The sequence below is a fragment of the Notamacropus eugenii genome, chromosome 1 (genome assembly GCF_028372415.1).
Source record: "Notamacropus eugenii isolate mMacEug1 chromosome 1, mMacEug1.pri_v2, whole genome shotgun sequence".
Taxonomy (NCBI): domain Eukaryota; kingdom Metazoa; phylum Chordata; class Mammalia; order Diprotodontia; family Macropodidae; genus Notamacropus; species Notamacropus eugenii.
The window spans coordinates 292,691,845-292,719,289 of record NC_092872.1 but is presented as its reverse complement, the minus strand read 5'-3'; the positions used below and the strand labels follow the sequence as shown (position 1 = coordinate 292,719,289).

The following is a 27,445-nucleotide window of genomic DNA, read 5'->3' as shown; positions in this document are numbered from 1 at the left end:
AGTAGATGCCAGAATTATCTAAAGTAATGGGCAAAAGCTTGCCCTACCCTGACTTCGCCCCAACAACCACCTCCTGAGGGCCTTCTTGACTAAGTGAGTACAAAACCCAGGTGTTCCCATTTCCCCTAGTTCTACCCCAAACAAGAAAGGACGGAAGGAAGGGGAACTGGACAGTTGGGTCCCCAGTGGGGCAGGCACTACTACTCACAGATTGTGTTTCATTCTTCGATCTCAAGGGTCTTCCCCTCTGGGAATAATTCTTTTGAAAAGGCAAACTAGGCCATCTTTAGACTCAATTCTTACCTAGCCTTTAATCACTGAATGCCAAACTGAGACCCAGGAAAGAACTTACTTTAAAAAAGGCCAAGGTCTCCCATTGTATCCTGGGCCACTGCCAGTCATCCTGACTTATATCTTGCCACTGCACCCAGATGTCTCTGAAGGAAAGAGTGAGGCTGGTGACATTACACAGCCCAGCCTCACTTAAATCCAATTCACTTGCAAGTCAAGACATCACCCTCCTGATGTAATTGGTCTTCAAGAAGGAAGGACGAACAATAACGAGAACCCCAATCGAAGGGAAAAAAAGGCTATTCATTCAGCATTTATTATGTATCCAACATTGCTAGGAGACAGGAAGAAATCACAGGCCCTGCCCCAAAGGCAAGGCATACACACAAAGTTAAAATAAAAAAAAAACTAAAAACCTATGTTTGCTCCATAGTTCAGAGCGGATGCTCTCTTTCTGGATAAAGGGAACACAAACACACTCTTTCCCTCTGTTCCTCCCCAGTCCATGTCCCGTCTCCCATCTTCCCCCGCCCCTCCTTCTCCAGTAAGCTAATCATCCGTGTTGCTGCTTTCTCATGTGGGTGTTAACTCACAGGGCTAAACACCAGGAGAAATAAACCAACCCCCTACCTGGCAGAAGCACAAGTTTTTCTTCCAGACAGAGGGAAGTTGTCAAGAAATGCCCCAGGAAGCCAACAAAGCATTGTGGTGGGTGTTGGGGGAGAGAGAAAGGAAGAGAGAAATTGTGTGTGTGTGTGTGTGTGTGTGTGTGTGTGAAGAAACCATAACACTGCAACTCTAGCAACCTCGGAAAACCCTGCTGTTACTGCTGCTGAAGCCAGGGCTGCACAAACGGTAAACAATATCTCACTCAGGAAACGGGAGAGAAGGTAGGAAGAACCATGACCTCAACCTTTTCAACCAGACTCTGCCAAGAACATGGTCCAAGCTTGGAGTTACACTAAAGAAATAATATCATGAATGCTATGGAATATCACAGCTACAAGGGAGCCTACATATCAAATCTAACGCCCTCATTTTGAAGGGGAAAAGACCTGCCCAAGGTCACAGAGCTGCCTTTGTTAGTGGCTAATTCAGAGCTAGAAAATTCAGGTCTTCTAACTCCAAATCCAGAGACCTTTCCACTATGCCTGCCAATGGAACAGAGTTGAGGGTTGGATGGGGGTAGGGAAAATACGGCCAGAGACTGAGGTAGGGCTGAGAAACAACAGACAAAACTCAAATCCTGCCTCAGAACACTAGCTGTGTGAATCTGGACAAGTCATTTTAGCCTCTTCCTGCCTCAGTTTCCTCATTTGAAAAAATGGGGATGATAATAGCTAGTACCTACCTCACTGGGTAGCTGTGAGGCTCAAAGGGGGCAATACACATTAAGCATAAGCAAACTTTAAAGTACTATAGGAATGCTAGCTATTATTATTAGAATTCAATTCAACAGAATTCATTAAGCTCCTACTGGATACAACTATGCCAGGCCCTTGGGATAAAAAAGTAAAAATAATCCCTTCCTTCAAGGAGCTTACATTCTGCTTAGAATAACGTACACACCTAAGTAAATATGATGGTGAAGGAAATGGCAAACCACTCCAGTACCTTTGCCAAGAAAACCTCAAATGGGGCCATGAAAAGTCGGACATGACTGAAAAACAACTGAACAAGTAAATACAAAGCATGTATATACACAGTTATTTCAAGAAGAGGAGAGAGTTAATAAGCGGTGTGTGGGGTGGTGGTGGGGATCCTGTTACATTTCATTATACTTTGAACGAAGGTAGGGATTTTAAGAGGTGGAGGTGAGAAAACATTTAATTCTAGGTCATGCAGAACCATTTGTGCCAAGCTTGGATGAGAGAGGGGCAGGGAGAGAGAAGGACTAGGGAAGAGGCACTGGAATCAAGAAGGTAAATCCTGCAGAACTGGGCACCACTGAGGCTAATGTTTTCATCCTGAGGCCCATCCTTCCTAACAAGGACTCCACCACACAACCTTGGGGCAACCCACAAAGTGAAGATTCCAAAGGCGCCAATAACATTCAGTACATCCATCTCTGTCCTAAATAGCTTTCATGCAACTTTCCTTTCTGCCCCGACAGGGAATTCAATTCCTTACCTCCTAGAAGGGAAAAGACACTCCCGTCCCTCTTAGGGCATAAGAACACAAGACATGCCATAGAGATCCAGGTCTTTGAGCCATCTGGTCCAGCACATTCTAGTACAGAAGTCTGTCAGAGACAGTGGTGCCAAAAGTAAATGCCATTCGTGAAGTTGTCTTAAAAACTGAAAAGGGACATCTTCCTGTCTCATGTGCAATCTCCAATGCTATTAATGCTATTAGGATGGTAGCTGGTTATCAATCTTCTTTTTCTCGAGCATGCATGGTCTTGTGGGTCATCACAAGGGGAGAGAAGGAAGGAAGGGAACAAGGAAGGAGAGAAGGAGGGAGAGAAAGAAGGGAGGGAGGGAGGAAGGAAGGATTAAGTGTTTAATTGCCAAGCACTGTGCTAAATGCTTTACACATATTATGTTATTTGATCCTCAAAACAACCCTGTGAGGGAAAGTAGGAACTATTATTATCCTCATTTTACAGATGAGGAAACTGGGGCAGATAGAAATGAAGTGACTTATCCAGGTCATGTAGTTAATAACTGAGGCTGGATTTGAATTCAGGTCCTTGGGATCAGAAAGAACATCAGAATTAATCCAGTTAAGGCCCCTGCCTCAAAGCAAAATGGATCGTCCTGAACCATATATGTATATACACACATATACACACACACACACACGTATATATTCTTAGAGCCCTTCAAAGAGAGCTAATAAAGAGCAGAAGATCTATTGAAATGAGATGATATAAGTGAAAATGCTTCTCAAAAAGATGAAACACCATACAGATTCAAGATGGAGAATGGACAGCATTGTATAGTGGGGCAAAGCTTGGGCTTTGGGGTCAAAGAATCTGGGTTCAAATCTCATCTCTTCCACTTACTGCCTGTGCGGTCTTGAGCAAAACACTGAACCTCTCTTGGTTTCAGTTTCTTCACTGCTAAAATGAAGGTGTTGGACTAAATGATCCCTAGCATCCCTCCTGTCTCTAAATCAGAGAATTCTACTATTCTGTGAGATACTTTCTCCAGTGATATACTAGCCAATAACTAACATTTACAAGGGACGCTAATGTTTACAAATCACCTTATATATGTAACCTCATTTAATCCTGACAACAACCCTGGAAGATAGGTGCCATTATTATCTCCATTTTACAGATGAGGAAACTGAGGCCAAGAGGGTAGGTGACTTGCTCCTGATTCCAAGTTTAGGATGCTACCCACTAGGCCACCTAACTACCTCAACAATAATAGTTATCACTTATAATAGCACGTCAAGGTTTTCAAAGTGCTTTACAAATAGCTGATTTGATCCTCACAACAAACTGTGTGGTTAGTGCTCTTATAATCCCCATTTCACAGATGACAAAACTGAGGCTGAGAGCAGGTTAAGTGATTCTCCAAGAATCTCAAAGTACATTTCAGAAATTCTTATTCTCATGACACCCCTTGTTAGGTAAGTAAAGGAACAGATACTAACACACTCCCTTTAAAGATGGGGAAATCCAGCCACAGAGAGAGAATGTAAACTTGCAAAAGTATAGAGCAAATCGAGAGTGGAACTGAGAGGAAGTCCAGACTTCCTGGGTCATTAAATTATAGAGCTAGAAGGGACCTTAGAGATCACCTCATCAAACCTTCCTGCTTTACAGATGAGGAAGTGGAGGCCCAAAGAGATGAAGAGGTTTTCCACTGTCACAGGGTAGTGAGTGGCTGAGCTACTAGGGTAACTCTTGCCTTGTCCCATGTACCTGACACTCAGGGACATACAGGGAAAAATGTTTAACCAGCAATCTAGAAAGAAAAAAGTACCCAAAACATACACTTTTAAGTTTTATCTGCATTAATTTCTCCATCACTAAATAAGCAACAACAACAACAAAAAAATCAAGCCCTGATTTATAACAAACATCTACTGATTTCTGAGGTGGAAATGCTCCCACAAGCAGGTATGTGCAGGATCCCACACACCCCTGCCTGCCTTGTACCAGGCTGACCAGATACTCAACAGTCATTCAGTTTATCTGGACTTAGGTAACACATGAAACAGGTTTGAACATCTCCTTCCCTCCAAATGTCCTTCACATCAGGACCAGGTTGTATCTACTCACTTTCTTAAAAGCCAACCCACTAAGACTTTATCTCTGTATAGTACTTAAGAATGGAACAAGATATCATGGGAAGGTCCCAGAATATCACAGGAGAGGCCCTGACCCTAGAGTTCCACATCCCAATACCAGTTCTGCCACCCACTCACTCTGTGAGCATCCCTTGTCTGCTCAGGGCTCCCTGCCTGCCTCAGCTTGGGAAGTTGGTGTGACCCTACTGTCTCCCACACTGTAGTGTGGTGAGTTGGGAAGAGAAGGTGGACAGCCACATAGAGAGCTTTGAAGTCAAAGGGCTATGAGTGGTTACAGGTCATTTAGTTGACCTGGTTCTTCAAGATTAATGGCTCATACAACTTCCACAGAACAAGCAAATGACAAAATTCGGCAAAAATTTCTTGAATGTCCACTGTGTTCAAGGTATACATGGAGGAACAGAAGCAAAATGGAAACAGTCCCTGTCCTCACAAAGCTTACCTTCTACTCCTCCAAACCCCACAGCCACTCTATCTCTTTCATTATTTAATCAATAGCTTTCTTTTAGAACAAAGGTTCTTAAGATAGAGTCAAGATGGTAGAAGAACAGGAAGTACAGTGGAACTCACATACACCCACACATCTCTAACACATCTAAAAAAAATGCCTCAGACTAAGTTCTGATCAGGAAATCGAAGAAGAAAAATCATAGTGAGTCATTTTTCCATCCCCGGTCAGCACAGGGAGACAGAGAGAAGTCTATGGACAATGGAGAACAGTGCAGGGAGAGGCTGAGCACCAAAGCAAAAAGAACCTCCAAATCCAGCAAAGAGCGCCCCAATCTTATTCAGGGCAAAAGAAAAGATGACAAATGGTTGTTCTCTATCCAGGGCTGCCTAATTAGAAGGGGACTTGGCCTTAGATTGTGTACCAAGCAAGGAGCAAGTTCCAAGGATAAGTAGCAGCTGTGAGGTTCTGATCCCAGGAGCAGAACAAGGTCTGATTTCCAATCTCCAGACCAATCTGAAGCCTGCAGCAGAATAATCAGAAGAAGACAGCCCTAGACTAAAGGAGAGTCTACATTTTTTTCACTGTGAACCTGAGTTGGTTGATAGCCACCAAGTCCAGCAGCAATCCATTGCAATCCAATTGAGGAAAGTCTACAGGTATATTGCTCAGATCCAGACTGAGGTCAGGAACTCGAAGAAGTTAGACCAAGAGGGTAGAAAGTATAATTTTGCCCTGGATCACTAAAAGCTCTGCAAGTCCCTAGCCCAAGTTGACCCTGACATCCTGGAATAACTGTGTATAGTCCAGGAAAGCAGCTGCAGGGGCAGCCCAAACATTCCCTACAGAAATATGCAGAGTCTAGCTCTAACATAAAGTCCAAAGAATGGAAGATTGAACAAATGAAAAAAGGATACCACCGTAAAAAGTTATCATGGTAACTGAGATGCTTAAGATATAAAGCCAAAAAAAGAGAATGACTCTTAAACAGATGTTTTGGCAAACAAAGGCTCAACGAAAAACACAGCTTGGGCCCCAATTCAGCTACAACTTGGAGGAGATCAAACAAGTTTTTTAATGGGGTAAAACAATTATTTAAAATAAATGAAATGAGAGTGCTAGAGGAAAAAATTGGAAAAGAAATGAGAGTTTTGGAAGAAAGAATTGGAAAGGGAATTAACAAAACCTTACCCCACACAATGAACTCGAAATTAGAAGGACCAAAGAACAGTTAATGACTCCATAAGACAACAAAAAATATTAAAACAAGGTCAAGAGATAAACAATAAAGGCACATAAGAATATTTTCAAGCAAAACAAATTCTAAGGATGTACAAAAATATTTAAAGCAGCTTTTTTTTATAACAGCAAAGAACTGGAAAGTTTTTTTTCTTTATAACAGCAAAGAATTGGAAAGTGAGGGGGGATATCCATCAATTGGTGGAGTGGTTTTAGTAAGTCATAGTAAATAAAAATAGTGGAATAACTACTGTACTGTAAAAAGAGTATGGTTTCAGAGAAACCTAAGAAGACTTGCATGAGCAGATGCAGAGTCAGGAGACCACAATTAGAAGAAAGGGTCATACAGTGACAATATTATAGAGACAAATTTATGAAGACTTGAGAACTTTGATAAATGGAATGACCAACCATGGTTTCAGAATATTCATTTTGAAATATATTGCATACCTCAGCAGAGAGAACATGAACTCAAGAGTACCAAATGAGACATACTTTGTTGGACAGAGACATTAGGGGAAATTGATTTGCTTGATCAAACATGTTTATAACAAGGATTTTGTTTTTCTTTCTATCTTACTTGCAGGGTGGGGGAGGAGCTTGAAAAGGAAGGCAGATTTTTGTTGACTGAAAAAATTAATTTATTAATTAACAGTAATATAATAATTAATTTTTAAAAGAAGAGGTTCCTAACCCAGGATCTGAGAACTTAAAATTTTTTTGATAATTTTATTTCAATATAATTCGTTTATTTTGTAATCCTATAAATACTAGCTAGGCATTCTGTGTATTTTATTTTATGTATTTAGAAACATTATTCTGTGAAAGGATCTACAGACTCAAGAGATTCCCAAAAGTTTAAGAACCTCTGTCTGGAGTCAAGTGGAAATTATATCCAACTTGGTTATGTGATGCTTTGCATAGAACAAGAGTTCTTACCTTGGGATCCATGAACTTTAAAAAACAGTTTAACCGGTTTTCTTTGTAGTCCTGTGTGTTTTATTTTATTCATTTAAAATCCTTTTTAATTTAATTAAATTCCTATTTCATTCATTTAAAATCCTCAAAAAAAAAAAACCCTTTTCTGAGAAAGGATGCATAGGCTTCATTAGACTGGCAAAAAAAAGGTTTATGACACAAAAAATGTTAAGAGCCCGTTTTAGAGCAAGTATCTAACTTTCCACTTCTGCTGAATATTCTTTCTGCGGTCTCTTATATGCAGAAAAAAAATCTTGATGCTACATCAAGATTTAGGATAATAATATTGTGAAGCTGGAAAGGATGTCAGTGATAATTTAGTCTACCTACTCAGTTGTGGGACAGCTAGGTGGTACAGTGGTTAGAGTGCTGGGCCTGGAATCAGGAAGACTCATCTTCCTGAGTTCATATCTGGCTCAGATACTTACTCGCTATGTGACCCTGGGTAGGTCACTTAACCCTGTTTGCCTCAGTTTCCTCATCTGGAAAATAAGTTAGAGAAGGAAATGACAAACCACTTCAGTATCTCTGCCAAGAAAACCCCAGTTGGGGCCATGAAGGGTCAGACACAACTGAACAACTAATTGAATAGATGACAAAATTGAAGCCTGGAGAATAACTGATACACCCAAAGGTACTCTGAGCATGCCTTGCTCTAATCCCTGTCATTCAGTTCCACCTCCCCTCCCTGCAAAGCTAGGATTCAATAAGATACTCTCTAATCTTTGAGTCAGTGAATCCTGTCCAGATCCTGCCACATTCACTCCAGAATAGCCATTTAATTTCCCAGCTCACGGGCTGTCCTGTATGCCTAGGAAGAACCTCCCTCCTCACCTCTGCCTCTTGTTTTCCCGGCTTCCCCCAAAATTCAGCTCCTATTCAACTTTTCAAGAGGCCTTTCCTGAACTTGAAAGCTCCTAGTTCCTTTCCCTCTCAAGTACCTTGTATCTACCCAGTATGTATCTTGCACACAACTACTAATTATTTACATATTTTCTCTTCCACTAGAAGGAACAGGAATCAACTTTTTTGTGTCATAGACCCCATCTGGCAATCTGTTGAAACGTACACGTCCCTTCTCTGAATGTTTTTGAATGTGCAAAATAAAGTATGTAGGATTACAAGGGAAAGATGTAACTTTTTCTCATCCAAATTCACAGACCATGTCCCTTTCCCCCATAATCAGTCCATGGAACTTTTCCCTAGAAGGTCAGCTCCTTTAGAACAGGGACTGTTTTTGCCTTTCCTTCTACCCCCAGAGCTTAAACAGAGTCTGGCACACTGTAAGTACTTAACAAATGCTTGCTGACTGAGCAAAGCAGCTATATCCAGGCTCTCAGGAGCACCTTGCTTTCAAAGGATTCTAGCATGAGCCTATTCTGCACCGGAGGAAACTGAGTCACCAAAGTTGGAGTGTGGCCACTCAGCAACTAGTGGAACTGGAAGCCAAACTATAGGTCTGGAATGTTCAGCTTAGACAGAATGGATACCCGACTCTGACACACTTGGAGAAAAATTCCTGGGGGAGGGGCAGGAAACATGGGAAGAAAGGTGGCAGGACTTTCAACTCATTACTCTTTGCCCTGTGGCCTAAAAGGTGACCTGTTTATTAGGTGATGGGCTGGAACAGTAGTAACCTACTTCCCTAAGGAAGTGAGTGAAGACCAGGGAACTGGCCTGGCTGGTCAAGTATGTAGAGCTTCATTTGGCCCTAATTCCCAAATACAGCCTGGCTACAGTATGGCTCCTGAAGACTGCTCACCTTGGGGGCTCATTCATATCTACCAGGTGAGGGGGTAGGGAACACAGCCTGAGAGCCTCTGCTCAAGTGAATACAAACTCCTTGAGTTTCATTTCTGAGACAGCAGCTGCAGGACTCCTTTCTCCTATGTTAATTTAATGTTCCTGAAATACACCCAGAGCCTTTGGCAATGGGTCTTCACAAATAATCCAAACCTGGAATACATGCTAATAAGGCTCCCCCAGCATGGGCCAGGCCAGACAGTAGGGCTCAGGGGCCTAAAGCTTCTACCAACCTAAAGAAGAAGGAAATTTTAGAACCAGGGATTACATACTCTGCCATGGTACAAATTCTCTAGCAGACATTGGGCTGTAGGAGTTGGAAAACTGTTTGGGGAGAAGATCCAAGCTTATCTTCCTCAGCTTTGTTTGTGAGGATCAAATGAAATATTGGTAAAGGGCTTAGCACAGATCCTGCACATAGTAGGTGCTTAGTTTAATAAATGCTTGCTCCTTTCTCTCCTAATACACCTGCGGTCATATCCAATATTTGCAGCCCTATTCAGGCTAGCCACCTCACTAGCACCCTATGGCCCTGAACAATTTACTGCAACTTGGTCAGTGAAACCAGAGCAATTCTAGCTCTTTGATAAACTTGCCTTAGATCCCATATTAACGCAATTGCTTAAATAAAGGGATTTTGAAAGATGTTGGCTTTAGGCCTGCCACAGATTGTAGTAATTCCACTATTAAAGATTATTGGGGGTGAAGTATTATCCTTAATAATTCAAAGAGCCTCAGGAAAGGTAACACATGAATCTTGTTATCCATCACTGACACCTTATTATTCCTAATTACCTTTTTAAGGGGAGGGGGAGAAGGGGAGAGACAAGAGGGGGGAGGAGACTAGGGGAAACAAAGAGATAGAAAAAGAAGGGGAGAGGGGGAAGGAGAGGAGGGAAGGAAAAGGGGAAAGAAAAGGGAGGAAATTGATCCAAAATCAAGTACAGTCTGAAGGGTACCCTACAGGGCCATATAAAGACTTGGGGGGAAATCAGAAGTCCCTTTGAAAGGGAAACAGGGAGGGTGCCCCCAGAAAACTTTGCCTTTGTTCAAACTGCCCCAAATGTCCTCTCCCTACCGCTGTGCCTTTTGAAATCCTACCCATTTTTCAAAGCCCAGCCCAAATGCCCTTCTCCATGATGGGGTCCTTGAGCTCCCTCAGTCTAAAGGGAGTTCTCTCCTCCAAATCTCCAATAACATTTTGTATGTACTAGTAAACTCTGTTTTGTGTCAGAACATAAATTTTTAGGGCTGTAAAAGACCTTACAAAATCATCCAGTGACAGCATTTAGTGAGGAAGTCAAGGAAGGTCACACAGGTAAGTAAGAGGTAGGGCCAAACCATCTTCCTTTTCACTGCACTAGACTTCCTTCTCTCTCTCTCTGCATGCATTTTTTTTTTTTTTTACCCAGCATACATAACAGATTGCCCGTTACTCTTTAAGGTCACAGACCATGTCCTATTCCTTTTTATACTGGAGGTGAGGAAGGGGGCAGAACTCTCAAATGTTTGTCGAATGAATAAAGGAATGAACTTCACAGTTTTGCCAAGGAAAGATTTCATCGCTTGGGAAATATTTCTGAAATAAGTCCATGGAAACTCTGCAGAGGGAAAGAACAGGCAGAGAGGAAAAGTGATTCCCCCACTTTCCTCAGCTGCCCAGTCCCCAGATGAGTGGGGTGGGGATCAGAGCCCATATAACTACAGAGTTCAGGGAGGAGTTGGAAGGAAAAAAAATGTTTTTTTCGAAGCGGGAAATCATTACTAGAAGAAAGATGGAAAAGCACTGGGCATAAAGAAGTGGGGCTTTGAGAGCAGGCTCCAGGGTGACTGGGTGTGACAGGCCTGTTGGGAGCCTCTGTTTTCATTCAGGAGGCCCCAAGAGCTCCCCTTTCCCCAAAGTGTGTTGGGGTTAGTGCTTAATGTCCTGCTAATTATAAGAGCACAGCTGGTTATTTTTGGCACCTTTTCTGTCAGGAGCCAACAGGGAAAGGCAGTTGCTAGCAACAGAGAGTGGGACGTTTATTTTCAACTGTGCAAGGAATTACCACTGGGACAGAACGAGAGGCCTGAAGTAGAGTAAAAGGCTCTCCTCTCCGCCTCTCCCTACCTCCCTCCCCTCCCAGTCCCCAGCATTGCAAAGCTGCATTCTGGGTGGAAGATGGAGCACCAGTACTTCTGCTTTCACTGTGTAGGGCTGCCTCCTTTCTCACCACTAACAAATGCTGATAAACATAGAAAAACAAAAAAGCCCAGTTGTGATGTGACATACCCGGAAGCCAGGGCCTCCACACAGATTCCCTCTGACCCCTGTCATGTGGGAAAAGGGGGACTCTTTCCAGTGTACCCTTTAGAAGCTGAGGATGTAAGGAAATTGTTTCACTGAAGGGGGGAGGGAGAGCAGGGTTTTCATTCCCATAGGCCTCAGCTCTGCCACTCATTAACCAGAAAGGCTAGGGCTAAGTTGCTTCTGAGACTTGACTTCCTCATTTGTAAAACAAGTGGGTTGGGCCAGAGGATTTTTTAAAAGTGCTGCCAGTTCTGACATTATAGCATTATATAACATGATCTAAAGGCCTGGGGGAGTATGAGCCCAACTGGAAAGCTTGCAACAGCAGAGAGGGTTAGGACTCCCAAAAGATTGGCTGGAGCTGCAAGAAGATTGATTCCTTAAGGGGTGAGGTATGGGTGTGGACTCATAACTAGGATTGCAAAGTTTTGTTGCAAAAGGTTGAAAACACTCTAGCCCAGATTGGAGCAGCTGAGCCCTTTCCCTCAATGGGGGCAGCTGAAGACTGGATCAGGTTTTTGGAACAAAACTGGATACAGCAGGAAATGGAAATTCAATTAGATTCAACAAGATTGTAGTAAGTACCTACTATGTGCAAGACTTGATGGCCTCAGTGGAAGGAGTTTCCACACTGGAATCTCCCCCATACAACTGAACTCACAGGTCAGAAATAAGTAAAGTTGCAGGGTAAATGTTCTAAAGTGTTCTTAGAAAACCTTAAAGGCTATAGGAAGGATGGTGGAAGGTATACAACATTTAAACCAATAAGCAAATAAAAGATAATGTGATGGCAGACAGCACTAACAATTAAAACTAAGGGGATTAGGAAAGGTTTCCCAAAGTACCTGAATTCTCTTCTCCGTGGTTTCAAGGGAAGAGGGTATTTTGCTGGTAAATGTTTAACAATAGGCCGGGGGTGGGGGGAGTGTGCATGACACACTGCATTATTAACATTTTTGCATGGTTTTCTCAAGTTGAAACAGCTAACAAAATAATTAATCAAGCCCTAACATGTAGTATTTGTCTTTTTCTAGGTATAAATGGTCACACTGACAAATTATTGAACAATCAACTCTAGCAACGCCGTTGCTTCGTTGGCTCCCTTCAAGTCCCAGTTAAAATCCTATCCTGTACAAAAAACCTTTCCCAGTTCCCCTTATTGCTAATGCCTTCTCTCAGATGACTATCTCCAATTTATCTAGTGTACAGCTTGCTTGAACACAATCCTTTGCATGCTGTTTCCCTCATCAGAATGTGAGAGCACAGTGCTTGGCACCTTTGAGGTAGATGATAAACGCTTTTTGACTTGATTTGAAGGGAAGCCAATTTTAATTGTTTATTTTCCTCTCCAGAGATCTCATTTTCCACGGTATCTTGGGAGAGGGGAGAGCAGCATCCAGGGAAAACCCCGTTCTGGCTTAATATGGGCCTGTGCTTCCCACAGAGCCAAGGTCTGGACCCATGCCATCCCTCTCCCCGACCTCAATTCTGGCCACAAACTCCAGCCAAAGCAGAAAGGAACGGAGAAAACTGCCTGGAAAAAATGTGATCACTGAAGTCCCTCAGGCCAAAGGGGAAAGGAGAAGAGGGGAGAGAGCACCTCAGCCAGGCCCAGGGCAGCCTGCAACATTCCAGGAAGAGCGGGCCTGCGCAGACAGCAAGACATATTTAGGGAGAAGCTTTTAACCAGTCACTGGGAACTGCAAAAATCTCCCATGCCTTCAGCTCTCCCCTTGGAGATCATTCCTTCAAGCCCAGCCAAGGCTGGGCACACACAAAGGCGCCCAATCACATGCCAACGGGCAAAAAGAAGCCCAGGGGAAAAAAAATCAACAACCCAGCTGGCTTCCAAACTGTCGTAACTTTCTTATGTAATGTAGCTTCCCTCATTTTCTGTCTGTCAAAGAGGAAGCTTGAAGCACTTTGAAGCTTTGGCCCATCCTTTACCACCCCCCCACCCCCCACTCCCCCAATGAAACTTGCTCCAGAGTTCACCCTCCAAAGTTCAATGGCCGAAGGTGGAGTCCAAAAGAAGGGGGAATTTAAAGTAGTTTATCAATCCAAACATCCTGATTGACTCTCCCAAATGACACTCCACTAGCTGAATGCAAAGCTTTGGGTGTGTTCTAGGATCTGAGCCAGCACACACAAACTGATGTCACTAAAAGGTTACCCCATTTTCCCAGCACTTCCTCAAAACTACCGGGATAGAGAATCTCCAACATCTCTCGACCTGCTGTCTCAATCCCAACTAAAATTGAGATGTGGTGACAGGAGGTCCAAGATACCAAAACGATTCTTTCTCCAGAAAAAAACAACAACTATTTGACAAGTATTAGTTAAGCCTCTTAGATGGTTCTAGGAATACAAAGCCAAACAGAAACAGTTCTTACCCTCAAGCAACTTACATTCCCTAGTAGTTAGATAAAGGTCAGTTCCAGGCCCACTGGGATTTACCTTCAAAGACATCAAAGATGAAGATTTGCAGGCACTGGGTTTTCCTGGGGCAAGAATCCAGGGAGGTTGGAAGAGATCCATTTAATTTTAATCACTCGGACAGCCCCAAAAGCTCCAGTACCTCAAGAGAAACCCAATAAATAGAATTTCCTTTCCATGCTGGAAGCAAACACAGTCAAGAGCTAGATGAGGTGGAAGTTGGTAGAAAGGTCATTTCAGGTTGACAGACACAACTATTAGGCCCAGGGAATGTTACAAAGCCAGAGGAAGACAAAAATGATTCGTTCAGTCATTAAATATTAAACACCTTATTACATGCCAGCCCCAGTGCTGGGAATACAAAAAAAAAAAAAAGGTAAAAGACAGTCCCTTATCCTCAAGGAGATTACAATCTAATGGGAGAGGGGGGAGGAAAGAAAAAACAAATATTTATAAACAAGCTATATACAGGATAGGGACTGCTGGGGAGGCATAGTGCATAATAGGGTCCTGGGCCTAACGTCAAGAACATCTGAGTTCAGATTTAGCCTCAGACACTGTGTGACCCTGGGCAAGTCACTTAACCCCATTTGCCTCAGTTTCCTCATCTATAAAATATACTGGAGAAGAAAATGGTAAACCACTCCAGTATCATTATCAAGAAAATGTGGTCAGAGTGGGAAATGACTGAACATATACAGGAAATAATTAACTGTGGGAAGAAAAAAATTCCTTTAGTCACTGGGAAATTACCTTTAAATGCTACATCCAGTATTTGCCCAGAGTTCAATAATGATAATAAATGACACCCAAAGGGCACTTTACAAATATTATCTTATTTAAGGCTTCACAACACCCCTATGAGATAGACACCTTCTGTGATTGTTGGGTTTATTTATTTTTTTGACTGAACCTGATTTCATCAGCGTAGGGAACTCTCAATGAGCAGCTAACAAAACAGACTAGCACCTTTTCTGCCATTTATAGTCTCACAGAAGTAATGAGAAGTTGGGACTTGCCTGAGGTTACCCTGTTCAGGGATACAATGATGTGTCCGGAGGTGGGACCTGAATTGAGGTTAGGTTTTCCCGATTCTGAGGGCAGTTCTCTATTCACTATGACATGTTTCCTCTCATTACAGGCATTATTATCCCCATTTTACAAATAAGAAAACTGAGACTCAGAGATGTGCTGCCCATGAGCAAACAACTAAAAAAATGTCAGAGGTGGGATCTGAAAGCAGGTCTGTAGCCTCCAGGGCCAACACCTCCAAGCAGTATGCAGAGTTGTTCCTACATAGCAAAGGTCTGGAGGAAGAAGATCCAGTAAAGTTTTACTATTAAGATATTAAAACAGAGAGGGGTAGGGTGTAAGGAAATTTGAGTTTTGGTCCCTGGTTCTAAAAGGCAATGCCACTTTCAAGATTTCTCTATACTCTAATCCAGACAGATGCTGATACACACACGTATGTATGTATGCATGTGTATATATACACACACATATTTGGGGGGGAGGTGATTGGGGTTGTGACTTGTCCAAAGATACACAGTTAGTAAGTGTTTTGAGATGGGATTTGAACTCAAATCTGAAACTTCAGTCAAACTTCTGACTCCAAGGTTGGTAGCTTCATCCACTGTGCCACCTAGCTGCCCTGACAGATGCAAATTGATATTTTAAAATCTGGCTAAATTACACTCCCCTAACTCAAAAATCATCAGAGGCTGCCTACTTCTTTTAGGACAAAATACCAAACATCTTAACGTTGAAAGTTTGGCACAATCAGGCTCCTACTTCCCTTTTATTTCATATACTCCCCTTTTACTCCTTGCTCCAGTCAAACTGACCTGTGGTAGCTATTCTCCATACACAACCTTCCTCTTCATTCTGTGCCTGCACAGGTGGGACCCTCTACATCTGGAAAGCATCCTCTTTTCATCTCTACTTCTCATCTTCATCAAATGAGATTTGTAAAGTGCTTTAGCATAATGCCTGGCACAGAGTAGGTGCTACGTAGGTGCTACCTAGGTGCTATGTAGATGCTAATTCCCTTCTTCTACTCCCCCTCCACCTAGCAGAATTCCTAATTTAAATGCCTCTCCCCGATCATTCCCCCCATAAGTAGCAAGCTTTTCTTTTCTCCAGAAACTGTTCTATATTGACTTGTAAATACTCCTATTTATCTGTCGACTTGATGTACCCTTCTCCCCACTCCCCTTCAGAATATAAGCATCTGGAGGGCAGAAATTGTCTCATTGTGTCTTTGTCCCCCTTAACCTAGCACAAGATACCTCTTTGTTGAGTACTTACTTAAATGTTAAAAGCTCATTTGTACATAAAGTTCTGTACACAAAGTTTACTATCTCCAGCTGCATGTCACCTCAAATACAGATTATTTTAATAAGAGTTCATGATTCCAAGATGTTCATTGCCTCATCCCACCCCCACTGGCTAGAGTTTAATATACAACAATCCGTCCAACTCACATGAAGCCAAAGTCCTAATGAACCCCAAATAAAAGGTCTTGGGCAAGTCTGCAGAGGCCCTCTCCCTAGAAGCCCCAATACCACTGGAAGCTTGTGCCTGTCCCTAAATCCATCCCTGGCTGTATCACCAAGAGAAACATCTATAACAATGACTCTCTGCTCAACAGCCCCTTTTGCTCTGTTGCTTCATACAGCTCCCACCCAGGAGACTGTAAGCTTTTTGAGGCAGAAACTGTAAGACATAGTAGTAAGAGTATTGGTTTGGGAGTGAATCTCACTCTTGGTGCTATTTAAAGTATTTTGGTCAAATCACTTGCTTCCTCGGGTCTCAATTTCATCACCTGTAAGATGAAGATACTGGACCCAAAGGTCTCTAAGGATCCCTTTCAGCCCTAAATCTGTGAAGACCGATGAGTTGCAAAGAAGCAAAAAAAAAACCTAAGAGTTAAAATAAGGCTAAAAAAATTAGAGTTATGCAAAGGCAGAATGGTCTTCCTCAGAAGGTGGTAGTTTCTTCCAGTCTTCAAGCAAAGGCTAGATTGCCATATGTCAGGTAGGTTTCTTTCAGATATGGGTAGGTTTAGATAGCAGTTGAAGTTCCCTCTAATTCTGAAATTCTGCGATCAACAACTTGCTCACAAAATCTAGTCTAAAAATTTTAATGGAATATATTCCAACTCCTGAACCTCTCCCCCAACTCTCTTCCTATCAGATCCTCCCCCTCTCTTTTTTTCCCTTTTCCTGAGTCTAAGGAGATCTACATATAAGATGTGGGTTTTGGATATGGAAGAGGCAGAGAATGGGATCTGGCTTTCTCTAAGAACTTTTCATTTTTTAGCTCCCACCCATCACCCTATTCACAGCAATTTTCTCTTAATTCACTGCCCCATATTTTGAACTTTTGCTTACATAAATGGCACATTCTGCCATTTATAGTTGCACTCACAGGCAACTTAGCTGTAGGGCTGATTAAATGCTAGACTTGGGAGTGAGAAGACCTAAATTCAAATCCTGACTGAGACCCAAGTTATCTTGCGAGTCACTCAAGTCATTTAACCTCTCAGTTTCATTTTCCTCATCTGCAAAATGAGATGATAATAATGGCCCCCCTAACTCATTGGGTTATTTTTGTAAACCACTTTACAAACCTTAAAACACTACATAAATGTTGGCCAAATTTTTGTGATATTCCTTGCTTGTTTCCAACAAGTTGACAAATGTTCGACTAGGTCAGTGTGTCCTTAAATCGAATGTAATCCAATGTCCATTCACTCAGTTTTCAAGGTTGGTTTATCTCTGAAAGAGCTAAACTGTATTTATCCCTATTCCCACGAGGTATAACCACAATTTAAGCAAGTATTAAGCACCTTTTGTGTAAAAGGTCAATGTGTTAGCTGCTAGGTGCCCAGAACACAAATGACTCTTACCCTACCCTCAAAGGAGTTTATAATAATATAATCATAGAACTGGAAAGAAGATCAGAGACCATATACCAACCATCTCATTCTACAGATTTTATAAGTGACTTGACTAAGGTCTCACAGGTAGTAAATATAAAAGGTGGGATTTGTCCTTTGAATTCTAAGTCAGCACACACTTCATGGTATCACACTAATCTAAGCAAGCAGCTTACAACACCACAGAGGAAATAAGAGTATACAAATAAGTCCTATGCAAAGTCAAATGTGATGAATATTCAAGAAAATTACAAACAAAAATGCTTTGACAGAACCAAGGAAGGAGACATTATTTGAGACAAATTATTTCTGTCTGAAAGATCAGGAAAGGCTTCATTGGAAGGGACTGCACTTCAGCAGTTTTAAAGGATGGAAAACTTGGAGTGGATGGGTATCTTCTAGTGAGTGAAGAGAAAGAGCAAATTCCAGAAACAGGGTCATCCAGCTTGACTAAAGCCAAATGTAAGAAGATCCTTCTAGGATATAGGTATATTTTCATTTGCCCTGGGGCAATGAACATCACATTTCATCCAGAGGGGAGTCACCTTGGTAGAGTAGAAAAAAATACTTAGGATGGGAAAACCTAGGTCTTGTTACTAGCTCTGACTATATGACATGGAAGCTTTTGTGGGCCTCAGTTCTGTCATCTGAAAAATGAGAGGGGGCTGGACTAGATTATTTCCAGGATCTCTTTCAACTTAACATTCTATGACTGTGTGCCTCTATGAGTAGGGGGAAGGAAAAGCCCTGGTCTTCAATAGTCCTACCCCAAGGGATCTAAAAGTTATCTAGGGACTTGCTTGGCTCAGGGATAAATGCCTTTTGTCCTAAAGCTTTGAAGGCTCCCATGGCCAGAAATTCTGCCTATCCATCTGCCTCTAAATGAGTTGGAGATTCAGAAAGAAATTTCCTGAACTAGGTCTTTGGTCCAAGGGAATTTCCTGATGCCCTTCGTTCTAGGGGGTCTCACAAAGCAGACTTGGCTAACCAGTACCAATTAGCTGCATCTTTCACTTTTAGTAACCCATGCCCGAGTCCAGGGAATCTGAGAGGCTTCTCCTTAATCTGTATGAAGCATGTTGTCTTTTCCCCTCCATTTATTAAAAGCAGCAGCCCACAGCACCAAATGCCGGAGTTATTTTTAAATCCTGTGTTTAAAAGTTAAATTGCCTCCTACTGTGTTCCAGGAAGGCAACTCAGAAAGCCCCCTCTCCCTTTGCTCTGGAAGTAAGGGGGGGTCATGGTATGCAAGGCCTGTAGAAGTTGGAGGAAGGCAACATTCTGCATTTGCCCTTCCCATGCCCAATCTGAGACTTGTGGAGCTTATAGGATTTCAAGTGGTCAACTCCTCCAGGGGGTTCCATGAAAGAGTAAGCCTGGGCTCCTAAAACCCAACATTATTATTTATAACCCAATCATAATAGGAAATGTGGCATAGCCCCTGCATGTTAACATTAAATTGGGTTAACAATTTATCACTGTATTTTAATTTTTACTTATGTCTTCTTTACTGCTCATGGAAGAAGGCAGAAAACGAAGCTGGAATTGTTCAGTCTTTTTATCTTAAGATGTTTAGCAGGGAAATCTAAACTTTCCTTTCTCCTCATCCAACAGCAAATGAAAAGACCACATGTGAGATGAAGGTGACTAATTAATTGGCATGGTGGATAGAGCTGGACCTGAAGTCAGAAAACCTGAGTTCCAACATGACCTCAAATAGCTGTGTCACCTTGGATAAGTCACTTAATCTCACCTACTTCAGTTTCTTCATCTGTAAAATCAGGATAAGTCTTTACCTCCCAGGGTTATTGTGAGGATAATATTTGTAAAGTGCATTGCAAACCTTTAAGTGCTATGTAATGCCAACTCATAACATTATGTCCTATATCTAGACTACCACTTCTGAAGGCCACCTTTCACCATCTCTGGAGGCCACCAGGGTAGATGGTTAATAATTAGACTTGTTTGGGCTGGTCGTAGCCCAGAGGGACAGCCTTCACAGCTATAATGCCTTCTTTTTGTATCTCTAATAAGTCCATCTCTCCTCCTAGGAAAGGACCCAAAGTAACAAACCAGAGGGAGCACAGATTGGGTGGTAGCGTTCCAGTTAGGGCTCATAAGACACAGGAGGGGAACCTGGGAACATGAGTATTACTCTTGTGCAAAAGGCCTTCCCTTCCACCCAAGGCACAGAGATTTAGGGAAGACCTGTTCCCTGGGATTAGCCTTGTATTCCCCCACCCCACCCCAGTTGCAGCAATTTCTATGACAGATGTATGAATCTTCATCGCCAGATTGGGGCCTCTCTACCTGACTGCTGTCCAGCCCCCTCGCCCCTCCAACATCTTCAGTTAAGGTCTACTAAGCAAGGTCTGATTGGAATTTTAAAAAACCAGGAAGTCACAAAGTTTTAAGGGGAAATAATTTTTCCTTTCACCAGGCAATGCTTAAAGTGGAGTCTTATGTATGATTCCAATTGCTTGCAGCCCAGGGGAATCTTGAGGCGCCTCCAAGAGATCAGCCTTTTGGAAATCACCCCCAAAGCTGCAACAGGTCTCCCTAGATCTTACATCCACATCCTTCCTGCTCCTTGTATCCTGTTCACCAAGTGGGGTTAGGAGAAGAACCATGTTCAGAAATCGGGGTTGGTGCCGGCAGAACTTGGGGTTCCTGGGGAAGAGGAGAGAGGCTACACCGGTAGGTAGCTGCAGAACCTGGCTGCGCAGAGGGATGCAGGACGTGCAGATCCCAGAAGGTGCAGAAGGCAAGGACCTCCTCAAACATTAAAAAAGAAAGAAAAACCATCTCCCAACTAGGCTCCCCATGGGCCTCTGGGCTCGCAGCCTCACCATGGGGCCGGCCTAGTCTCTCATCGTGGGGGCAGGGGAGAGGGGTGCGTGGGAGTGGGGGGGGGGGTGTCTGGATGACAGGTTGAGGCGCGCCAGCCCCGTCCTGCGCCGGGGGCGGCCCCAGAGCCCAGAGCCCTCGCAGCCTCTGCCTCTCCATCCATGGCCCTGCTCCCAGACCACTCAGGCAGTAAAAATGCCGGGGAGGAAATGGGTTTCTCGCACCCTCCGCCCTGCCTTCACAACTCCGGGGCGGCCGTCCCGTCCCGAGCCCGCCAAGGGCCGGGCCGCTGCAACTCCAGAAGCGGCTCCCCGCCTCTCGCAGGGCCATCGCGTTCCACCACGGCTAAGACGAGCAGCCCCGGGGCGGCGGGCGCCCAGCGCCCGGGTCGGAAGGATGTTCCGCCGGGGGCCGCGCCCCGGCCGCTGGAGACGAGAGGGACTGAGCTGCGTAGCAGCACAAACAGTCCGCTTGCACGCACACGCAGCAGAGGGGGGAGGGGGAGGGGAAACACTCACACGCACGGCGAGCCACAAAAGTTATCGGGCACCGAGATCTCCCGGAGCCGGGCTGGCAGCCCAGCAGCTCCAGGCCCCGGCTGCACGTCTGCAGCCCGCCCGGCGCCGCCACCGCCGTGCTCGCAGCAGCCACCGCTTGCACGCAGCCGATCCCGACCCGCGGGGGCTGGAGCTGGCAGCGCGGCAGCGGCGGCGGCCAGGCCTCCGGGACCCTGCAGGGGCCCGGGGGTGTCCCACTTACCCGTGCCTGACCCGGGGGCTGGGAGCGGGCCGGCAGGACGGGCATCGGCTTCCCTGCCCGCTGCAGTGGGCTGATTCCGATCTCCCGAGGAGCCACCAGCAGCTTGCACGCAGCTCCCCAAATTTAAAAACAAACCGACGCTCGCTGCCCACCCACCTCCTCCTTCCTGGCGGATGGGCCCTGGGTCTCCCGGTCCTGGGAGGGAGCGCAAAGTTTGCTCGCAGATCCCCGGCGTCCCGTCCCCCCCGGGTGCGTCGTGCAAGGGCTACGTCCTGCTCCGAGTACCTGGGTCGCACGGAGCCCGTGTTTTCTCCCTCGTTCTCTCCCTCCGTGTCACCCCCAGCCCAGCGATGCAGTGTCAGGATTGCACGGCTCTGACTCATCGGTTGAGCTCACAGCTTGAAAAAAAAAAGAGGCGGGGGGAGCATGCAACAGCAGAGGAGGACTTCTGCTCCGGCGCTCTGGAGGATTGCACAACCCAAACCCTGCACGGCACAGCCCAGGGACACCCTCCAGCCGCACACATTTGCACTAGGGCGAACTGAAACCAGCTCTTCCACTTCATCAGCACTACTGTCTTATGATCTCGCCCTCCCCGGAGCAGGCCGGTCCCCGCCCACTTCCTGTGACCAAATAAGGCTGGCAAAGGCGTTTTTAAAAACCACCAGCCTCTCCGCCGAAGTGGGGATTTCCAGCAGCCTTCAGCTCCGCTCAGGACTCCGATCTGCTGCCCCTGGGTGGAGGTCTCCAAGAAACCTCCTCCAGGCCGGCCGCCGTTGGGTCCGCCAGGATCCAGCTGGCCTGTGCACTGCTTTCCCTGCAAAACCCCAAGGTCAGGAGGAGATGCTGACGAAATGTTTGGAAACCCATCAGCCCGCCAGGAAAGTGTCCCAGCCTGGGAGGGTGGGGGGGCGGGGGCGGAGGAGGGCGGCAGAAACAAACACGCAGAGACGGGGGAAGAGGGAAGCGAGGATCCTCTTCCATGAAGAGCATCTATCTTTTTGGATGCCTGGTCAAGGCATAGTTCTTCCCCTCCCCAACCCCCGCACGTCAATAGCACAGCACAGCATCCTTCACTTTCCGACTTGGCAGAAGAGCCTGGTGCCTGGAAAGGGAGGAATGATTTTTTTTTTTTTGTGGTAGAGATCTTCCTGGAACCCACCTTTGAAGGATCTATGCCTTAAAAAACTAGAAGTTACTGGGGTGTCCTTCCTAAAGAAGTCTGGTTGTATTTGAAGGAACTAGTAGACCAGGCTTCCTCCCCCCCCCCCCCCCCCGACACACAATTTATCCACCAATCCCAATTAGTGCACGCCCAAGGAGGCAATGTGCCCTTTCCTGCCCCCACACCTCGTAACGCTAAAGTGTAGAAGGGGCTGTATGAGACAAATTGTAAAGTCTCTTACCCTTTTTATTGTAAAGTCCCCCTTTTACTTTAGCAATTGAGTCGAGCAAGCTGAGTTTGGGAATACAACTGAAGAAAAGGAGGTGATGGTCCTAAGCCTACAGCTTTTTGGAGAGCCAAAATGGCAGCACTTGAAGGAGCAGCTGCATAGAAGTAGTGGGGCCTGGAGTCTGGAAGACCTACTGTGAGTTCAAAGCCTGCCTTAGACACTTACTAGCTATGCAAGTCACTGAACCTCTTTTCCTCAGTTTCCTCAGTACCTACTTCCCAGAGTTGTAGGGAGGATCAAATGAGTCAGTACTTGTATTAAAAAAAAATTGAGTGCTTAGTTTCCAGCCTTCACCAATCCAGACGATTCCCACAGGGGTGGGATTAGGAGTAAAGAAAGATTTTCTAGGGGTAGAAGAGGTAGAGAATGACACTTGACAAAAAAACAAACAAACAAACAAACAAAAAACCTTGGCAGTTGTTCCTCACCCGTTTTCCCCTCCTTCTTTGCAACCTAAGGGAAAGAAACATCTATCTTTTTCTAATGTTCACCCAGTTTCCTGCAGCATTCACAGGAAAGAAAGGAGAAAGCAACTTCAGGAGCATGATCCTAGGTATACAACACAGGTAGAGGATGAACCAGCTATTAGCCAGTTCAATCCAATTCATTGTGGCAAGGTAGACTTGGAGTCAGAAATATCAATTCTATCACTTTGAGTAAATGTACCTCTTCATTGCCAAGGTTCTTTGCAGCTCAAACATTCTAGGATTCTAGAAACTTGACCTATTTGGGGAGGTAAGCAGGTGTGTAGAGATTACCTCCACCTGAAACCATTTCCCTAGAAATGGTTTAGCTGCTTAGGAGGTGAGATTCCAAGTCTTTGCAGCACCTGCTCTAGATCCAAAGGTGGACATTATTTCTGCTGGGTGGCAACTTTGAGGTGTGGATTGTACAATCTGGACTTTAAGTGCTTTCTGGAGGAGAAAAGGAAATAAAAAACATGTATTAAATATTTACTGGGGCCAGCTAGGTGGTACAGTGGATAGAGCACTTGGCCTAGAATCAGAAGACCAGTTCAAATTCTGCCTTAGACACTTAATAGCTGTGAGACCCTGGGCAAGTCACTTGCCTCAGTTTCCTCATCTGTAAAGTGAGTGGAAGAAGGAAATGGAAAACCACTCCAATATCTGCCAAGAAAACCCATATGGGTTCATGAAGAGTTGGACACTACTAACAAAATGAATGAACAATAAAATAATTACATTTGAAACGATTTCCACTTGAACAGCACTTTCCTATAAACATAATATTCATGCCCCTTACTCATTTGATCTTCAAACATAACCTAAAACTCATCAAGAGTCTGGCCTCAGTTTCCTCATCTGTAAATTCCTGGCATGCCTCATTAGTACCTCCTTGTTTGAAAGTTTCTATGATTCTCTAAAATGATCCTGTGAGGCAGGAAGGGCAAAATGAAAGTGTATCAGATTTGGAGTCAGAGGTTCAAGTGCTGGGACAACTTCAAGACCTTGGGCAAATTGCTTTAATATCTCTGGGCCTCAGTTTCATCCCCTAAATTGAGGGAATTGAACTGCATGTCCTCGATGATCTCTTCTACCTCCAAACAAATTGGTCTATGACAGTAGTGTAACAATTAAACCAATCTTGTAGATGAAAAGTAGAGTGCAGGACCTCAAGTCAGAAACACTTGGGCTCAAATCCTGCCTCAAGACACTTAACTAGCTGTGTGCTCAGTTTCCTCATCTTTAAAATGTAAAATAATAGCACCATGTCCCAGCTTTGTTGTGACAATCAAAGGAGATAATATTTTTCAAGTGCTTTGCAAACCTCTAAGCACCATATAAATGCTAACTATTTTTATGGTGGGCAGTGAGGTGGTCAAGTTGATGGAATGGCAGGCCTAAAGTTAGGAAGCTCATCTTCCTTGAGTTCAAATCTGGCCTCAGACACTTATTAGGTATGTGATCCAAGTCACAACACTGTTTGCTGCAGTTTCCTCATCTGGAAAATCAGCTGGAGGAAGAAGTGGTAGACCACTCCACTATCTTTGCCAAGAAAACTCCAAATGGGGACACAAAGGGTTGGACATGACTGAACAATAACTTTTTGTTATAAAAGTAGATGTAGAAAGCTAACCTATGGATCTCAAACCCATCATTTCTTGCTTTCCAATTTCCTAAGGAACAAGGAAACAGAGAAAGGAAAAAAAAGCAATGTGATGTGAAACTCTTCAACATCTAACTTCTACTCTGGGAGCTAAATGTGCCAGCCAAGGCACATATAATCACATATAATATTTGGTAAGTGAATGAATGAATCCTGATGAACTAAGAGATGTTCTCTTAGAATTGAATGCTAGATTTGAAATCAGGAAAATCTGTGTTCAGATCCCCCTTTTCACCCTTATTAGTGTGACACTGTCACTTCATTTCTCTTCTGGGCCAGTTGGCACAGTGGAGTGCCAGCCTTGGAGTCAAGAGGACCCAAGTTCAAATCTGTCCTCATTTCCTAGTTCTGTGACCCTGGACAAGTCACTTAACCTTGTTTATCTCAGTTTCCTCATCTGTAAAATGAGCTGGCAAAGGAAATGGCAAGCCATTGCAGTATCTGCCAAGAAAACCCCAAATGGGGTCTCTGGAGAATCTGACAAGACTGAAACACTCAGTAACAACAATCACTAGATTGCTAGAAGGTACAAATGAGATGATAATGCGTGTAAAGGGCTCTCCAGACATTAAGGCACTAACTATATAAATGTTGTTTATGACCTGGTTATGGCTCAGGGTAAAGCAGTTAAGTCTTTCATATTAGTTTTGCTTCTTTCCTCTAACCTGCTCCTTAGAAGTGAATTAGATAAAAGTGAAACCAAGTGGTTGTCAGTGTACTGTTGCTACTTTGGTCTCCTCCAAAAGTACTTACAACAAAGCTTACAGAATTATTCATACCCTTTGAACTATAATATCCCTATGGGGCTAATTTTTCAAAGTTTTTTTTTTTCCAGCAAGAATTCCGGACAAAAATATTCTTAATGGTACCAGCATTTTTTTTCTTTGAGACCAAGTCTCTCTATTTCATCCAAACTGCAGATGCAGTGACCAATCATAGGCCCAATCCCACGGCTGATCAGCAGGAAAGCTTTGACCTGTTCCATTTCTTGGACCAGTTTGTCCCTCTTAGGCAGTCTGGTGTCCTCCCCACTCCCAGGAGCTTACTATATAGATGTCAGAATTAGTGGAGACATCTAATAGGCTTTAGCCCTACTCCCTAGGATCAAATGATCCACCACCCTCAGTCTCCCTAATAACAGAGATTATAGGCATGTGCTCAGCTTCACAGCACTGTTTGTAAGAGCAAAACATTGGAATAAATAACGTGCAACTATCAGGGAATGACTAAACAATTTATAGAGCCTGAATGTTATCAGTTGGAGGCACTGGAAATGTCGGGCTGGGAGAAGACTTGGAAATGATGCGATGGCTATCACTAAGTATTTGAAGGGCTGTCTTACAGAGGGCAGACTAGACCTTGGCCCCAGAGGATAGAACCAAGAACAACAAGGGAGTTGTAAAGAGGCAAATGTAGGTGGGTGGAAGGAAGGAAGGAAGGAAACTAACTTGCTAATGATCAGAGGGGACTAAAAGTGGAATGAATGGGCTGCCTTGGGAGATTGTGGGTTCCTTCTCTGTGGAGGTCTCCAAATAGAAGATGGCAATTCCTCAGGCATGTCATACTGGGGATTCCTTCAGAGTATTGGCCTGAACTAGATGGTTAATGAGGACACTTCCAACTCTCAAATTGTGTGATTTTGTGAATATCATGGAAAATTACTATGCCATAAAAGATAACAAATGTGAAAAATTCAGAGAAATGTAGAAAGACTTTCATGAAGTGATACAGAATGGATGAAAGCAAAACCCAAAGAGTTATATGTACAATGACTCCAATTATACAAATGAAGACTACTTTATACGTTGGACAACATGTACTCAATAAAGTTAAACAAAGCACACACCCTTCCTTTCTTTGAACAAATGAAAAATGACTAAAATGTGAGATTGCATATACAAATCAGCAGCAATCCCTCTTTTAGGCTGTTTTCTTTCACTGTGGGTTGAATGATGAGTTTGTCAGGACTTGTATTTAGCAATCAAAACAAAAACAAAAAAACCAGCAGCTGCATCATAACCTTCATTTCCAGGCCAAATTTCTAAGGAGCCTAAACTTAATGTTGGTCAATAGAAGACATACATGGTGCTTGTAACCCTGGGTATCCAGTGCTAACCACCCCAAGTGACATATTTCTAACCGACTAGAAAACCCTGCTCCAGGAATATATTGTTGGAAGAGTTTCCACTGCAAAGAGCCAAGATTCATAAGCAACCCCGGGGATCATCTGTAGTTCTGGGTACCCTCCCCCTCCCAGTCTTCCATTCTGAGCCATTAAACTTGGATCAATGGGCATACACCAAGGGAGGATCAAAATAGCAAAGAATGTGCCATATTCTTACTCCACATGGCAGTGAGAAGTCAAAGACCCTCAGGAAGCTTCAATCCAGCAGGTGTAGTACAGCCATTGTATCATAGCTCCAATCAACTGCAAAGCCTCCCATTCCAGGCATTCATATTAAGGATTTGGGTGGGGTGGGTGTGGTAAGATGAGATTAAATCCAAGAGGTTCAGAAATGAAATAAACTGGCTGGTAGGAAAAGAGAACACTTTTCTGAACACAGACC

At 43.9% G+C, this 27,445-nt stretch overlaps 1 protein-coding gene across 3 annotated transcripts in view; it reads right to left on the bottom strand.

Annotated features, from left to right (window-relative positions):
* Window positions 1-27,445, bottom strand: part of MIDEAS (mitotic deacetylase associated SANT domain protein) — a 124,717-nt gene that overhangs the window by 42,590 nt on the left and 54,682 nt on the right. The window contains exon 1 of one of the 3 annotated variants that reach the window (XM_072629170.1): window positions 21,583-21,835. The exons of 1 other annotated variant lie outside the window; for it this stretch is intronic. The gene's annotated coding sequence lies outside the window, so the exon portion shown is untranslated. Of the gene's footprint in view, window positions 1-21,453; window positions 21,836-27,445 lie in introns of those variants that run through there. One more of the 3 variants, XM_072629168.1, reaches the window with a different exon arrangement.